The following is an 18,196-nucleotide window of genomic DNA, read 5'->3' on the forward strand; positions in this document are numbered from 1 at the left end:
GAGGGAGAGAGTTATGTAGATACTGTGCATCGTGAGACAGTCACCCCCCTTAGAGCAGGTACTTCTGGGGTCCAGGAAGTAGATAGAAGGGTGACTGTCAAGGGAGAGAAAAGGAAAAAGAAAACGAATAGGCAGATAGTGGAGAGGACCCCGTAAGCTGTTCCCCTCAAAAACAGGTTTTCGGCTTTGGAAGCTGTTGAGGGGGATGACCTGCAGGGATCAAGCAGCAGTATCCAGGTCTCTGGCGCTGGGACCGGTCCTGCTGCTCAGAAGGGAAGGGAGGAGAAGAGGAGGGCAGTAGTGATGGGGGCCTCAATAGTCAGGGAAACAGATAGGAGGTTCTGTGGAAGTGAGCATGAATCCCAGATGGTATGTTGTCTCCTAGGTGCCAGGGTCCGGGATGTCTCTGATCGGGTCCACAGGATTCTTGAGCTGGAGGGAGAACAGCCAGAAGTCATGGTACATGTTGGTACCAACGACATAGGTAGGAAGAGGGATGAGGTCCTGAAAAGTGAGTTTAGGGAGCTAGGCAGAAGGCTGAGAACAGGACCTCAAGGGTAGTGATCTCAGGATTGCTGCCAGTGCCATGTGATAGTGAAGGTAGGAACAGGAGGAGATGGCAAATGAATGCGTGGCTGAGGAGTTAGTGCAGGAGGGAAGGTTTTAGATTTTTGGATCATTAGGATCTCTTCTGGGGAAGGTGGGCAGTATCCCTGCTGCTACCGGGGGGCCTATAGAATACTCCCAGTAGAGTAACTGCTCCTTTCTTGTTCCTAACTTCCACCCATACTGACTCTAGAGAGGATCCTTCTACGTTATCCACCCGATTCTTCTGGTACTTTGGAGTCCAACCATTGATAATTGAAGATAATGATTAGTCTTTTTGTGAGGTGTGTGCACCGGACAGGGAATGCAGATTAGCACTCGTACCTTAGGGCCTGAATAAAAACTAAAGTATCGGCAAACACGTTTCCACAATTAGCATTGACCTTGAAGATCTAATTGACAGTCTATCTCAATGGATGCTAAATCTATAAATGCATTGTTTCTGTGAGTGAGGAACTCAAGGTGAGTGACGTTTCTTTTACATTTGAGACCAACTGGTCACAGCCGTCTGGCTATTCCAACACGTGTTCTTTGCTAAACCCAACACTATTCTTTGCAAATGTACATATGCTTCATTTAACAAAGGTAACCAAAGGAGGATTTTGCTCCTCATTAGCCCAGGGAGGTAAGAGGTTAAAATTTACACCATACCCCACCATCCAACTCCATGAAGGAAGATTGCTTCTGCATGCAATGTGTTAGCAACATGGCAAAATGAGCAAACCTTGAATTCCCAAGTGCAGATTATTTCTGTAGGTAGTTAGAGCTCCATGGAATATTGATTCTCTGGATATGAGCAGTAATCAAAAATTACACATTCCCATTGCAGGAACTGATAGTCTCATCATAGTGCTCCTACTGCATGCCATAAGCAATGTGGTAGGAATTTTTATCCTGCTATCTTCTCTAGTCCACTACCTACTTGCTGACTTATGAAACAGCCTGTAATGTAAATGAGGGAGATTTCCTCAACAAATTAGTGGATGTAGAATTTGCCTGTTATATCTGATTCCTAGACATTCATGCTTGAATGAATGTTATTGTATGCCAATTCCTGTACACTGTGGATAACCGAGGAACATTGATCAACACATCTTCATTCCCTTAACCATACTTTTAACAATGGATTAAATTTGGAGGAATACTTATCATTGTTGAATGATTTGTTTAGCCATTGACTATTATTCTAAAAAGTACTCACAAACTCGGGATCCTGCAAAATTCTTTACAGTGCATTAAACAATTTTTCTGTAGCAACAAACAATCAGCTGGAGGAACTCAGTGGGTCGAGCAGCATCGGTGGAGGGAAAGGAATTGTTAAAGTTTTGGGTCCAAATCCTGCAATTGCTTGTGCCTCTAAGGAATGTTTTTTTTACTGGAATGCAAGCAGAATGGCAACTAATTTGTATACAGAATGGTTCACAAACACCAATGAGTAGATTTGTTGTTGACAATTCATCAGAAATCTCAGAAAACTGATACCTGAGAGTGGACAAAATTCATTGCAAGAGTCTAATACAGAATAGCATTGGACCATAAGACCATAAGATATTGAGGCAGAATTAGGCTATTCAGCCCATCGAGTCTGCTCCGCCATTCAATCATGGATGATTTTATTTTCAACCCCATTCTCCCACTAACTCTTAACCCCCTTACTAATCAAGAACCTGTCAATCTCTGCCTTAAGTACACCCAATGACTTGGACTCTACAGCCCTCTGTGGCGATGAATTCCTCCTGCTGAAGAAATTCCTCCTCATCTCAGTTTTACAGGGACGTCCCTTTATTTTGAGGCTGTGCCCTTAGATCCCAGACTCTCCTGCTAATGGAAACATCCCCTCCACGCCCACTCTATCCAGGCCTTTCAGCATCTGGCACATTTCAATGAGATTCCTCCTCACCCTTCTGACCTCCATCGAGTACAAGCCCAGAGGCATCAAACGTTTCAAGCCTTTCATTCCTGGGATCACTCTTGTGAAATTCCTCTGGATTCTTTCCTCTTTCCTTAGGTACAGGGCCCAAGGTTGCTCTCAATAATCCAAACGTATTCCATCTGCGACTTCTTTACCCACCCTCCCAACCTGTCCAAGTGCTTCTGCAGATTCCCTGCCTCTGCAACACTACTTGTCCCTCCATCTACCTTGGTATCATCTACAAACTTGGCCACAATGCCATCAGTTCCTTCATCCAGATCATTAATGTATGAAGTGAGACGTTGCAGTCCCCACTCTGACCCCTGCGGAACTCCACTGGGAATTCAGAAGCAAAAGGAGATCAATTCACCAGAGGTGGAATAAAGGTACAAAGAAGAATTCAACCAAGATCCATCTTTAATTAACGGATTGTGAAAAGGACCCCTTTATCCCCACTCTCTGACTTCTGCCAGTCAGCCAATCTTCTTCCATGCTAGTACCTTGCCTCTGACATTGATTGTAAATTAAGACCAGAAAAGGCAAGCGGTCCCAATGTGCATCAGAATTTCTGAAACTCCATCTTCTGTGTACAATTCCATCCGTTTACTGTGTTCCTTTTATCAATTCACAATTTCAAATTTCAATCCACTCTCAACTGCATCTGCCTCCTCCCTCTTCTTGTGACTGGCCTTCCTCTAACTGTGACCTCTCATTCTTGCACTGTGTCTTTCGAACTGTTTGTCCATTACATCCTTGAGGAGTGACCAGACATTTCAGAGTGAAAGGAAATTTCTCAATATAGGCCATTGGATTAACCTTATGTCCTTTAACTTCACTCAACAAATCACTTTCACAATGCAAGATATTTCATAATTCAAGGACAAAATTTGACCCTGTACCTACCACATTTACATATATTGGCCTAATTAATGATGGATATTGGTTGAATTCTTCTTTATCTTTGTACCTTTACTTTATTCCACTTTTCTGGTGACTTGATCTCCTTTTGCCTCTGAATTCCCAGCATCAATCACACTGTGAAGCTCATCTTCCTCTCTGCTCCCAAATTATCCACCGGATCTTCTGCTTAATGTTTCCTCAACTCCTCAACAAGAAACGTCCAGGGAAATGTTACCCCTTTATGTGGGCAGCTGCATTCTTCAGGAGTACAACATTCCCAACGTCTCATCCTCTCTTCTGTCCAGATGATCGCCATAGAGTCACGTGGAACCATAGAATCATAGAGTAATACAGTGTAGAAACAGGTCCTTTAGTCCCAAAGAGAGCACACTGACCATCAACCACCTATTTACACTTATCCTACACTAATCCCATTCTATTTTGAGTCACAATGAAGGGACCCGACTGAAATGTCAACTGGCTAGTTCCCTCTATAGATGCTGCCTGACCTGCTGAATTCCTCCAGGTCCTTTGTATGTTGTTCCCATTTTATTCCTCCATATTCCCACCAATGCCCCTACATTCCACCATTCACCCACAGACTTGGGGCAATTTACAATGGCCAATTAACCTACCAACCTGCACAACTTTGGGATGTGGCAGGAAACCAGAGCACCCGGAGGAAACCCATGTGGTCACAGAGAGAACATGCAAACTCTACAAAGACAGTACCAGAGGTTAGGATCAAACCTGGGCTGGAGCTGTGAGACAGTGGCTTAACTAGCCGTTCCAATGTGCCACTCTGTTTCCTGTTCTCTGTTTCCCGTTCCGCTCCAGCTCTGGGTTTCCTCACACTGGGATCCATTAGTTCTCCTGGCTTTCCAGTTTCGCTTAAAGAGCCAGGTGGTGGTTTGCACCAATTTTCCTCTGTGAATATGCTGCATGCATGCTTCCTGATAACCAACGCATGTAGAACCTATGGTTATCCTTCCATTCACAGAGTCACAGAATCATACAGCACTGAGACGGATCCTTTCTGCCCCGCTCACCCTTGCCAAACATGATGCCTATCTACACTCATCCCATCTGCCTGCAATAGACCTGTATCCCTCTGCACCTTTCCTGTCCAAGTACCTGCCCAAACTCCTTTTGCAACTGTTGTCATTGTATCTGCCTTCACTACCCCCTCTGTTGGCTTGTTCCAGATAACCCCCACCCTCAGTGTGAAAAGCTTATCCCTCAGATCTCCTTTAAATTTCTCCTTTTCTCACCTTAAACCTGTGCCTTCTAATTCTAGATTCCCCTGTCCTATCTATTCCACCTGTGCCCCTCATAATTTTATAAACCTCTATAAGAGCACCCATTAGCCTTTTATATTTCAGTGAATTAAACCCAGCCTATCCAGTCTCTCCTTATAACTAGAACCCTCCATTCCAGGCAACATCCTGGTGAATCTCCTCTGCAGACTATTGATTGCTGCCACAACCTCTGCTGCTACACATTCCCACACTGAGCACTGGGATCTAGTCTCTAGGGTGTGAAAGGCACAGTATTAGTTTTAGTTCTTCCTTCCCCCTGATGACACGGAGGAGACAAAGTAGGACTGGAAAAGGATACAGTGGTGGCACTGTGGCAGCAGGTGGAGTTTACATATTCTTGCTGGGTTTCCCGCCAAAAGACGTGAGGTTTGGTAGTTTAATTGGTTACTGTAAATTGCCCATAGTGTAGTTGGGTAATAGAAGAGTCAGTTGATGGATGGGATATGAGAAAGAATAAGTTACAGGGTAATAATTGGTAGAATGAGATTGATAGGATTGCTCTGAGAGCTGGCATAGACTTAATGGGCAGAATGGCCTCTTTCCATGTTGTACAAAAGTAGGACAAAAACCAAAGGCAGGGGAATAATCATTAATTGATCAGCCTTTAAATGATCAGAGCTATTCCATGCCATTTGATGCCACTGTACATCAAAGCATTAAATTCAGAAGACTTAGAACAATTTTAACAGGCCATGCAACTATTCACATTTAGCAATCAGTTCTTGATTAAATTCCATTGCAAAAACAGCCTACTTAAAAGGATTTCCAACCCAATGCACATACCTTGTGTACTTCTATTTTCATTCCTCAAGGAAAGAAAAACTATGCCACATCTCTTGGCTTATTCCCTTATATGATCTAACCACCTGTCAGCTCCCTGGAGCAATGAACAATCTGCTGGAGGAACTCAGCGGGTCGACCAGCATCTGTGGGAGGAAAGGAACTGTTGATATTTCGGGCTGAAACCCTGCATCAGGACACCTTGCCCCAGTCTTAGCGCACAGTTTCAACCCAAAACGTTGACAATTCCTCTCCTCCCACATATGCTGCTTGATCTGCTGAGTTCCTCCAGCAGATTGTTTGTTGCTCCAGATTCCAGCATCTGCAGTCTCTTGTCTCTCCTGTTAGCTCCCCGAAAGCTCATTATTACAATGCAACAAAGGCAGGATGTATTTACACTGGCTTCAGGATGGATTAACTCTGGTTTGAGCCATCTGTGATCGGTAAGAACATTATGCAGGATAATGCATCATTTTGCAAATTATAATGCAATACACTCTGCTACTGCAGCCAGAAACTGTAAAACAAAGGAGGTTCTGCTTGGTTAATTGGACTGTTAAAAATGAAAGAATTTGCATTTTACAGCCAATGTTGAACATGGGATCTTAGGGGAATTTTCGGAGCTCACTTTGTCCCCATTTATTTTACATCCGGCTCCCTCAAGACATCTAATGCATTGTGAAGAGATTGCCATAAAGCACATAGTATGTACTTTGCAGGGAGAAAGACTTGGTACACATGCTTGCAGAGAAAAAGTGCATTCTATTAAAGATGCATCTCCAGATAGGTATAAAAAGCCAGCAGGATGAGGGGGAACCTAAATTATTCTAATAAAAATATTCTTTGCTGCTCACTTAATGGTTACAAAAATGCAGTCTCCTTATTTCATTATAACTGGTTCAGAATCCACACTGTGGGTGCCTCCTCACCAAAGTACTGAGCTTGAGCAAATGGAAGCTGATTATCATCTTAGAAAGGAAATTGAGGTAAAAACTCTAAGCTCTAGAGTAGCACAGTGGCACAGCTGGTAAACCCGCTGCCTCACAGACCTGGGTTCAATCCTGACCTTGGGTGCTCTCTGTGTGGAGTTTGCATGTTCTCACTGTGATCGTGTGGGTTTCCTCCGGATGCTCCAGTTTCATCTCATGTCCCAAAGATGTCCAGGTTGGTAGTTTAATCAACCACTGTAAACTGTCCCTGGTGTATAGGCGAGTGGTAGACTCTGGTGAGAGTTGATGAGAATGTGAGGAGATTAAAATAGAATTAATGTAGATGGATACTTGATGATCAGAATGGACTTGGTGAGCTGAAGAGCCTGTTACCATACTACACAGTACTGTACATGGTGGAGCACTTCACTCATAATATTATAAATCATTTGGTGCTTCATGATTGTTCCAGCTCTCTGGAAGAGCAAAACACTCAATTCCAAGCTCCAGATCTTTCCCCTTGATCCTGAAATTCTTTATTCCCTCAAATTAACTATCCCATTGGATCAGATTATCAAGTCACCTCTGAGTTCCTGGGAGAACCATGGCAGAGCTCATCTTCAGCTCCAAGGTTCTCTGCTAACAATCTGTCCCATTGCTTCTTGAAAGCAACAATTGAATTTGTTTCCACCACCCTTTCACACAGTGAAATCCAGATCATGACTACACATTGAAAAGTAATGTCTCCTGAAGCTCTGGCCTTGCTACTAATCACTCAAAATATGTGTCTTCTGGTTCTTAACCTTACTGCTGAATGGAATAGTTTCTCCTTTCACTGTGAAATTTTAAAAACTCTCATTTCACCCCTCAACCTTTTCTGGAGTAAGGACAATAATAAAAATGTCAGGTAACTGAATTCCCACCTCTCCAGAAGCATCCCACTAAATCATTGCTTGTGCTTTCACATCCTTATTTGGTGACTCTATAGCTCTATGACAAAACTCAGGTTGTGGTTGAACCACTGTTTTATAGAAGTTCAATATGGTCTCCCTGCATTTGAAAGGAATAAGAGAGTGAATGCGACAAGTCAAGAACTAATGGTTAAGTGGTTGTGAGCTTAGGTACTCCAAGCCTGAGGTTTGTAGTAGAATGATAAGATGAAAAATGTTCTTTATTTCTGCAGTCCTGAGACTGGAATTAGATGAAAATTGGTGAGGATATATGGAGAGAGGCACTTATGGGATGGTGTGTTGCAAAAGTAAATATAGAGAAACAATAGCAATGATATTGTTGAAACAGAAAGGCAACAGGGAAAACAGTTGGAAGTCAGAGATGAGGGAAGGATCACTCAGCAGGCAATGTTTATTCCTGTGTTGGTATGAGAGGGAGAAGTTAAAGTATACTTTTTATCAAAAATTACCGATTCTGAAACCAGGAAAGGTATTTTGCGCCATGTAAAAATATTACTGTGCAAAGCATTCAATTGCACAGGATTCTAAAGTTGTTACCTTGCTTCCACCAGTTATTATGTAAACACAATTTGCATTTATTTATATTCTCTAGAGAAGCTACACAATCATGTAAGTATACTCTCAGTTTTCATCCCAACTTCTATCTTCACATGTCCTGCAACTTTACAGCCTCCTGGTCAAATAAATGCTACTTCCATTCAGCTTGGAATGCATCTCCCAAACTCAGTGGCAGAAACTTTAATTTAAGCAGATAACCTTCTCTTACTCTGCTTGTTTCTCTGCAGTTGAGGAGCTTCAGGTTTCTTTGTCAACTCAATTCAGCAACAGCCAGGTATCCAAGTGATGGTCTTCCATTTCCAGCAGCACTGGGGCCAATCCTAGACTCTGTTTCCATAGCTTCTAATGAGTAGTGGATTTCAAGCATGTCTGCTATATTGATTATTGCTAGTTGATTCCCTGATGGTGTCTGGGAAACTTATATTGCCAATGGTTTGACAACAGCAAATGTATTTACTATCAGTCTATGCTTTCCTTACCCTTCAAGTGGCAGCTTCTCCTGAACTGTCATTTAAAAAAATTAAGGAGAATTGACCTTATCCACTTCCTGACCAAACCTTATCTGAATGCCAGCAGGGTTCTGAGAGGATTACTCTGATGAGGACACACTGACTAGCAAGAGATGCTCCCAGTAAATGTTATATCCATTGCTATACAACAATAAAAGTGATTATACATTGAAGGGTGTGGCATCAGGGCAATTGATCTGCGAGTAAAGCTCTAATTCTAGAGAAAATCTTTGAAACTTTAGTGGTAGTGGACCAGCAGATTTTCCAGACTATTGGATATTACTCGTGTCAATACCCAAACACACTTTTCACGGAATTATAGAGCAGCACAGAAACAGGCCCTTCAGCCCACCATGTCACCATTCATCAAGCCTCTGCTTTTGCACTAATTTTGCCCCATCCCATTTTATTCTCCCCACATTCCCCTCAATTCCCCGCTGGATGCTACCACCCATCTATGCACTAGGGGCATATACAGCAGACAATGGACCCACCAATCCGAATGTCTTTGGGATGTGGGAGGAAACCGGAGCATTTGGACGAATCCCACAAAGTCACAGGGCCAACATACAAACTGCACACAGATAGCACCAATTGGCAGGATTGAAACCGGGTTGCTGGTGTTGTGAGGCACTTCTGTTTCACTTTTTTTCAGGTTACACAGTGGTATGATAAATTTTCCAGTGAACCTGGTGAGTTTAAAGGGAGTGAGGCACTCCCTCTAGACCCTGGCTCCAGCCACACAACCCACTTGTACTCTGGACCATGGCTCACATTCCAGACTTATGAGTGAGCCAGATGCTGGACTATTGGGATTTCTGAATAATTGGATGCCAGATTATTGGAACTTTAGTGCATTGGATGGTTTCTTGGGGATTTTCATCCACACTTAGCGGACTGAATTCTGCAAACGCTGTCAACATGTTGACAAAACTTAATGACTGGCAAGATAAGAAACAGAAGCAAGAGGAGGCTATTCAGTCCATTGTAGTTGCTCTGCCATTCAATAAGATCATGGCTGATCTTTTGCCCCAGCATCACTGTTTTGCTCTAAGCCCACAAGGGGCAACTATGCAATAAAGTTTGGTGTGTCATGTGGGCCTTGACTGATTGGTAACATCTCCCCTATCAGTACTTCAGTAGAGAGAAAGCATTGGGCTTGATGATTGGTCCTGAGTTAAGGGTAAGTTCTCAAAAAATTGGAGGACCTGTTAAACTTGGAGGGTAGTCCCTTTGTGAAGGAAAGAAGATATTCCTTCAGATAATTATTAAGCCAAGCCTCATGTTTTAAATCTTTAGGAGACAACTTGCAGCAGGTTTACTGAATAACTATACTGTTTATTGGTACCGGAGGATTGGAGGGTGGCGAATGTTGTCCCCTTATTCAAAAAAGGTAGTAGGGATAGTCCAGGGAATTACAGACCAGTGAGCCTTACATCTGTGGTGGGTAGGCTGCTAGAAAGGATTCTAAGAGATAGGATCTATGAGCATTTAGAGAATCATGGACTGATTAGGGACAGCCAGCATGGCTTTGTGAAGGGAAGATCTTGCCTCACAAGCCTGATAGGGTTCTTTGAGGAGGTGACCAGGAAGATTGATGAGGGTAGTGCAGTGGATGTGGTCTACATGGAACTTAGTAAGGCATTTGATAATGTTCCGCATGGTAGGCTTCTTCAGAAGGTCAGAGGCCAAGGGATCCAGGGAGGCTTGGCTGTGTGGATTCAAAATTGGCTTGCCTGTAGAAAGCAGAGAGTTGTGGTGGAGGGAGTGCATTTGGATTGGAGGGCTGTGACTAATGGTGTCCCACAGGGATCAGTTCTGGGACCACTACTTCTTGTGATATTTATAAATGACTTAGATGAGGGGGTGGAAGGCTGGGTTAGCAAGTTTGCAGATGACACAAAGATCAGTGGTGTTGTGGATAGTGTGGAGGGCTGTCGAAGCTTACAGAGGGATATTGATAGGATGCAGAGCTGGGCTGACAAGTGGCAGATGGAGTTCAATCCAGAGAAGTGTGAGGTAGTACACTTTGGAAGGACAAACTCCAAGGCGGAGTACAAGGTAAATGGCAGGATTCTGGGCAGTGTAGAGGAGCAGAGGGATCTGGGGGTTCATATCCACAGATCACTGAAAGTTGCCTCACAGGTGGATAGGGTAGTTAAGAAAGCTTATGGGATGTTAGCTTTCATAAGTCGTGGGATCCAGTTTAAGAGCCGCAAAGTAATGATGCGGCTTTACAAAACTCTGGTTAGGCCACAATTAGAGTACTAATTGTGAAGTTCAAGGGAGTTCATGGGAAGTTCAAGGGAGATGTCAGAGGGTGGTTTTTCACCCAGAGAGTGGTTGGTGCATGGAATGTGCTGCCTGGGGTGGTGATGGAGGCTGATATGTTGGTCAAGTTCAAGAGATTGTTAGATAAGCATATGGAGGAATTTAAGATAGAGGGATATGTGGGAGGAAGGGGTTAGATAGTCTTAGGTTTGGTTTGAAGGGTGGCACAACATGGTGGGCCGAAGGGCCTGTATTGTGCTGTATTGTTCTATGGTTCTATGGTTCTATGGTTTTATCTATCAGACTTTCACCCATACAGATTAGTTCATTCTTACCAAGTCTATTCTGGGTGAAATGGTCCATCTTGTATCCTGGGGCAATAAATTGGACAAAATAGTTCAGAGGCGACTAACAAAGGATATATGAATGGGTTAAAATCTATGCACTTCTGGGTGGTACAAAGGGGAGGAGAGGGTAACTAAACTTTGCGCATTGACATGTTCATAGGTCACCAAGGGATGGCAATGGTGATAGTTCATCACCAAATATGGGGTTTGCAGAGAAAATGCAGAAGGTGTGGTTCAATTGGATGGTCAAGTCTAACCAATTACAAACAAAAGGCTAATTTTCTTTCATTTTTACTTCCCCGTTCACATACAAGAACACATGAAAGAAAAGAGCAACGGGAGGTCACCAGGCCCCTCAGGCCTGCCTGACCATTCAATATGATCATGGCTGATCTATACTGGCCTCAACTCCTCCTCTGTGCCAGTTCCTCACAGCCATTTACATTGAAACACCAACATTAAAGGCAGCCATTATCTGAATTCCTCCTCTGAAATGTAAACATTCGCTATAAAAGGACTGCCATCAATTCCACACTCTGCACAGACCCTGCACATCATACAGGCTTAACGTTTGTTTGCTAAAATCAGACTTCACCTTTGCCTTTATGGACCTTAGTTCTATGCCAAATGTCTTAAAATAACCTGTTTCACAATTGGAACCAAGTACATTGAATATCTGTGATAAGCAATTAACATATTGTCTAGTCAGGTATTAAAGACACTATTTGGCAAAGTAGACTATTGATTCTGCGTTAGATCAGATAGGCAGACTAAATTCCCTTCTGATTGATTGTGGACTCCAGGAAGGGGAAGTCAGGAGAACACACACCAGTCCTCATTGAGGGATCAGTGATGGAAAGTGTGAGCAGTTTCAGGATCCCGGAGTCAACATCTCAGAGGATCTATCCTGGGCCCAACACATTGATGCAATCATGAAGAAGGCGCTACAGTGGCTCTACTTTGTTAGGAGTTTGAGGAGATTTGGTATGTCACCAAAGACTTACAATTTCGACAGATGTACGGTGGAGAACATTCTGACTGGTTGCATTACAGCCTGGTATGGAGGCTCCAATGCACAGGATTGCAAGAGGTTGCAGAGGGTTGTAGACTCAGCCAGCTCCATCACGGGCACAACAGTCCCAACATTGATGACATCTTCAAGAGGTGGTACCTCAAGAAGGACTCTCACCATTTGGGACATGCCCTCTTCTTGTTGGTACCACTGGGGAGGAGGTAGAGGAGCCTGAAGACCCGCACTCAATGATTCAGAAACAGTTTCTTCCTCTCCACCTTCAGATTTCTGAATGGTCTATGAACCCATTCGTTATTCCTTTATTTTGCACTATTTATTTATTTTTGTAATTTATAGTAACTTTATGTCTTTGCACTGTACTGCTGCCGCAAAGCAACAAATATCACCTCATATAAGCCAGTGATAATAAATCTGATTCTGATTCTGATTCTGATTCTGATTCTGAAATGTAGTCTTGATTTTAACTCCAGATGCACACGGTGCAGGGACATTACAGAGTGAATCTCTGTAGTGGATGGCCTGGAGATCTTAATTCATGAGATTACTGGAACAGAGCAAATCCAGTCAGCCTTCCACTTGAATCCAGTGGGACAGTGTATCTGGAACTTAAGGAGTGAGGGGTTGGAAGGAGATGAATCCTGGTAAGTGTTCAATGAATCATGTCAGGCAGTCAAGAAGATGGCAGAAGAGCCTTATGGTCAGAGTTGGGCAGGGAATCAGGGACAAGAATAACTGTGCAAAGTGAAATACAGGTGACCCCCATGTTATGGTGGTGTTGCATTCCTAGAAAACCATCTGTATCACAATTTGCCGTAATGCAAACCATATTTATCATTGACTCCCATGTGGAGATGCTTTTCCAAGGGACGTATTCCTCTCAATAGCAATGATGAGTACCGCAGCCACTGGTTCACAGTGGAGCGCCACTTAAGAGATTGCCTTGTCAGTTTCCAAAGCAAATCTCTTAAGTGTCCAGCAACTGTGTTTGGAGATAAGAGTGACGGCAGATGCTTATCACCTTCCAGCTTACAGTTTGAATGGAGACATTTACTTCTAAACATATTAAATAAAGGTAAGATTGTTTTAATGGTATAACTCACAACAAATAACAGTGGTTGTTTAGGTTTACAACTTGCACTTAAACTTGCTAGGCCTTTTTCAGACATCCTGAGGGTAAATTATACAGAAACCTCTTGGAAAAAAAGACTGCTGGATCGTAGAATGAACACCACACTAAAACCCACCACATTATCTGCACAAACATCAAGAGATACGCATTGAGAAAAATTAAAATAGGCAAAATTTGGTGTTCCTCTCGCAATTTATGTTTATTTATTTACCTTTGTCCGCCACATAAATTCCATCAGAGTGAATTTTATTCCGTATCCCAAGTTTCTGAGTAGTGATTTATGAATTCCGTAAGGGCAAGTTTCCGTAATGTGAAATGTTTCCTGTTCAACTGTCTGGGGCAGACTAACACCTGATGAGAACTTCAGATGGTCATTAGCAAGGCCAGTGCACCTGATTCTCAGCCATTTTGGTCTTCCACTTCACTTCATACTTTATTTTCTCATCCTTTAATGGAAATTAAACTGCAATAGGGGTTTGTGTGTGTGTACATATGCATGAGCGTGTGTGTGTGTGTATGTGTGTTTGTGTGTGAGTCTGTGTGTGTGTGTGTGTGTGTGTGTGTCTGTCTGTCTGTCTGTCTGTCTGTGTGTCTGTGTGTCTGTGTATCCATGTGCTGTTTGTTTGTGTGCACATTTATATTTATATGTATCTGTATGTTTCTTTCTATATGTAGGTCTGTTTGTCTGTGTGTTTATATTTGTGAGCACGTTCGTGTATGTCCATGCACGTGCATGTGTGTACACAACCGGCACATCTAAAATAAATGGGTTAACAGTCTATTTGAACATGATTAGGAGGGAGTCCTCACCAGCCCATTAAGCACCACTTATGGCAGCTTCCAGACTAAGACATGTAAATAATATATGAGCGATCATTACATTACCTATTACTCCATAATAGAACACATGCTAAAGAGGGAAAAATTACCATTCACTTGCACCATGCAAAGGAAAATCAATTACCTGTTGCTCCACAAGACAGCCAGCTACCTCATAAGACCTACTTTTGCATTGCCATGCCCAGTAGTGCACTGAGTCATACTGAGCAGGGAGATCTTATGCATATGGGATTTGGAGCAGCATTTTCGCGGGATTCTTCTCACTTTAGCCATAATCTCAATGGAAGGTCAGAGGAATGTGCAATATACATTTGCACCATGTCTGCAGGCATTCTAACAATCTTCCTTCAAAGGTGCAGCAGGAAACCAGGCAAACTCCAGCAGAGATTATATCCTCCAAGCTCACTACCCACAGACTTTCTTTGCTAGCCTCCCTCTCACTCAGCAGGTCGCTTTGACTCCATTGATAACACTCTCAACATCCAAAGATCCAAAGCCTCATCGTACATGCCCAATGCTTCAAAACAGGAGGCAGAGAAATCCTGAGCCTCAGAATGTTCTCTTCTACCTTTAATATGAGTCCCTTTAATTGCTGCTACTACTGCATAGTTCAGGACACTGCTGACGTCTGACTGCTGCTGTAGATCCCAGGTGCCTAGTCCTTTCCCTCAAATATTTCAACTCCATATAATGAGTGCCAACATCATCTGCATTTCCTCCTTTGAACAGTCATTCATTCTGCAAAATTTCATCATCCATTCTTCCATCATCTGAGTTCTAAGCTAAGATTTAATTCCTGACTGACTCCTCAGAGTCAATAGCCTGATATGCTCAGCACACTTTGCAGATGCATTGAGCTCCTGCACAATCCTCTCTTCTTACAATGGGACTGGCTCAGGTAGACATCTTGGTCGGCATGGGTGAGTTGGGCCAAAGGGCCTGTTTCCATGCTGTATAATTCTATGACTCTATGACAATCAATCTACTTGAGTGGTTCCCCATGTCCTTCATTGGATACTTTAAAACTATTAGTTTTCAACATTTCTGAATTCCAGAACATGTCAGGCCAAATTACTCTGCCTTTGCTAACTTCCAAGGATGACACAGACTCCATTTTCTGTATGCTCACTGGGTCTTCGCTCCCACTAAGCTGGTGTGGGGTGTTGCTTGTCACCTCCCTAATCCACCCGGCCTTGAAGTGGTTACCCCTTATATTCACCAGCATGAATTCCCATCCCTATCCCTAAAACACGGAATCCTGAAGGGTAATCAGCATGTGATATGTGATCCAGGCAGCACATGCTAAATGGAAAACACAGCTGCTTTGGGAACAGCTGCTCCTGTCTGATCTGGCAATCAAAAGTACTCAAATACACAGACAACATAGAGCTCATTAACAAGGATCTAACTTCAAGTAAGGGAACAGTTGACGCAACTTAAGGCAAAAGGAAAGAGTTGTTCAAACCTTTTCAGTGAAGGGCAATTAGAGTGCTATCAGGAGCTTACTTGGAGGACCTCTTACACCCTGACAATCCAGTAGGGCCTGAATAAGTCAGACCATTGCAGAGGTTCTGAAGTTAGTCTCAGTCACTTCACATGCCTGGCAGCAAGGGTACAAATCTAGGTGAGTTCTTGCATTCCCTGGTACACTTCAGTTTAGTGGTGCATTGGGACTGAAGACAAAGTCACCCCAAACTCATTAGTTCCAATTTTCTTTGAGAAATGTTTCAGGGCTCCAGTCTATGGTCATCAGCTGCCCTGTAGAGAGCCAAGGCAGTGTGTGCCAGCAGATTATCTGGCCAAGATTCTATCTCACCCACTGCCTCCTCATACACACACATTTCAGAAGCAGCCGTTAGTCAGTGGTTAAGTGTCTTTAACCCTGGGACAAGTGTGATACCCACATGACTGCACTAATGAGGTCATCAAACATAACACAGACTTGGGGTTGAATATTGTTTTTTTGGATTGTTCATAGCATTCAATATCTGCCCACTGGGAGATCCCTGTTCTTTATATTTATTTATTATTTGAGGAAGGTACTTCAAATTCATTCAACTAGGAAGGTTAATAGAGAATCATGGAGTCATATAGCACAGAAACATGCCTTTCAACCTACCAAGCACCCATTAATCTACACCAATCCATTTTATTCTCCAAAATTACCTTCAACTTCCCCCAGATTCTGACACTCACCTACACTGGCAGTCAATTAACCTACAAACCTGCACATCTTTGGGACGTGGGAGGAAACTGGAGCACCCAGGGGAAACCCACTGGCTCACAGCATGTGGGGCCTGAATAAACTCCACGCAAGCAGCACCCGAAATCAGAATCAGAATCAGAATCAGGTTTATTATTGCTGACATGTCATGAAATTTGTTGTTTTCTGGCAGCAGTACAGTGCAAGACATAAAGACATAAAATTTACGATATTACAAAAATAAATAAATAGTGCAAAAGAGGAATAATGAGGTAGTGCCCATGGGTTCATGGACCGTTCAGAAATCTGATGGCGGAGGGGAAGAAGCTGTTCCTGAAACATTGTGGGTCTTCAGGCTCATGTACCTCCTTCCCGATGGTAGTAACATGAAGAGGGCATGTCCCGGGTGCTGAGGGTCCTTAATGATGGATGCCACCTAGAGGCACTGCCTCTTGAAGATGTTCTTGATGGCAGAGAGGGTCGTGTTCATGATGGAGCTGGCTGAGTCTACAACCCTGTGCTGCCTATTTCAATCCTGCGCATCAGAGCCTCCATACCAGGCTGTGATGCAATCAGTCAGAATGCTCTCCACCGTATATCTGTAGAAATTTGCAAGAGTCTTTGGTGACATACCAAATCTCTATCAAACCCCGAACCAAGTAGAGCCACTGCCGTGCCTTCTACATGATTGCATCAATGTGTCGGGCTCAGGATAGATCCTTCGAGATGTTGACACCCAGGAACTTGAAGCTGCTCACCCTTTCCACCACTGACCCCTCAATGAGACCTGGTGTGTATTCTCCTAACTTCCCCTTCCTGAAGTCCACAACCAATTCCTTGGTCTAGTTGACGTTGAGTACAAGGTTGTTGTTGCAACACCACTCAACCAGCCAATCTATTTCACTCTTATGTGCCTCCCCATCGCCAACCATGGTCAGAATCGCATCAGAATCCAACCAGGGTCGCTGGAGCTGTGAGGTCCGTGTGGTTCACGATGCTGCCCAAAGTATTTTATCTTTCTTCTATTTTGCCACCCTGTGTTAGGCTCAAGCACTTCCAGATTTAATAAAAATGAAGTCTACAATTTTGGTTTGACCTGAGTTTCAACAGATGCTACATTACTTCATGGTAACAAAGGAACTTCTTGCATCAACCATTCCAAAGCCACTACCAATATGTAAACTTTTCCTTAGTTGGGACTGGTTTAAGTATACCCAAACCTTTAACATGGAGGAGGTGTCAGCTGCTTTCAGAATGAAATCTTTCACACTTTGTGTCACAAACTGGATGAGATTAAGATCCAATACAATAAAAATCTATCAAAATTGAACTTCAGATGCTGGGAGTCTAAAATAAAAGCAGAAAATGCTGGGAGTACACAAGAGGTCAGGCAGCTTCCATGGAGAACGAAACAGCTTTAACATTTCAGTCCAAAGATCCTTTGTCAGAACGGAAATGTTAATTCTGCTTCACTCTTCACAGATGCAGCCTGACCAGCTGTGTATTTCCGACTTTTGAATCCACAATTCCATTCCATTTCCATATCATTGTACATTTCATTCATTAAACTTTTGACATGGTTTTCTCATTCTTTTTCTGTGCTATTTATAAATGAATACATTGTTTACCATTCATTATAACATTGAAGTAGGTTCAAAACCGGTACATTCCCAAAATGATTCATCTCCTCACCCCATAGTATCATTCTTGACATTGAGTTTCACTGAAAGTCCCATGTGATATTGATACTGCTGATCAATATCTTGTCAAACATTAACTGAACTTAACTGTCTGACTCAAGAGTTCCAACGTACTGAAACTAATGGAGACAGAGATTCTCTCAAATTGATGAAACTATGAGCAGATCATTGTTCCGCATTGGTGGAATT

Source organism: Pristis pectinata, chromosome 6 (assembly GCF_009764475.1).
Source record: "Pristis pectinata isolate sPriPec2 chromosome 6, sPriPec2.1.pri, whole genome shotgun sequence".
Lineage (NCBI taxonomy): Eukaryota > Metazoa > Chordata > Chondrichthyes > Rhinopristiformes > Pristidae > Pristis > Pristis pectinata.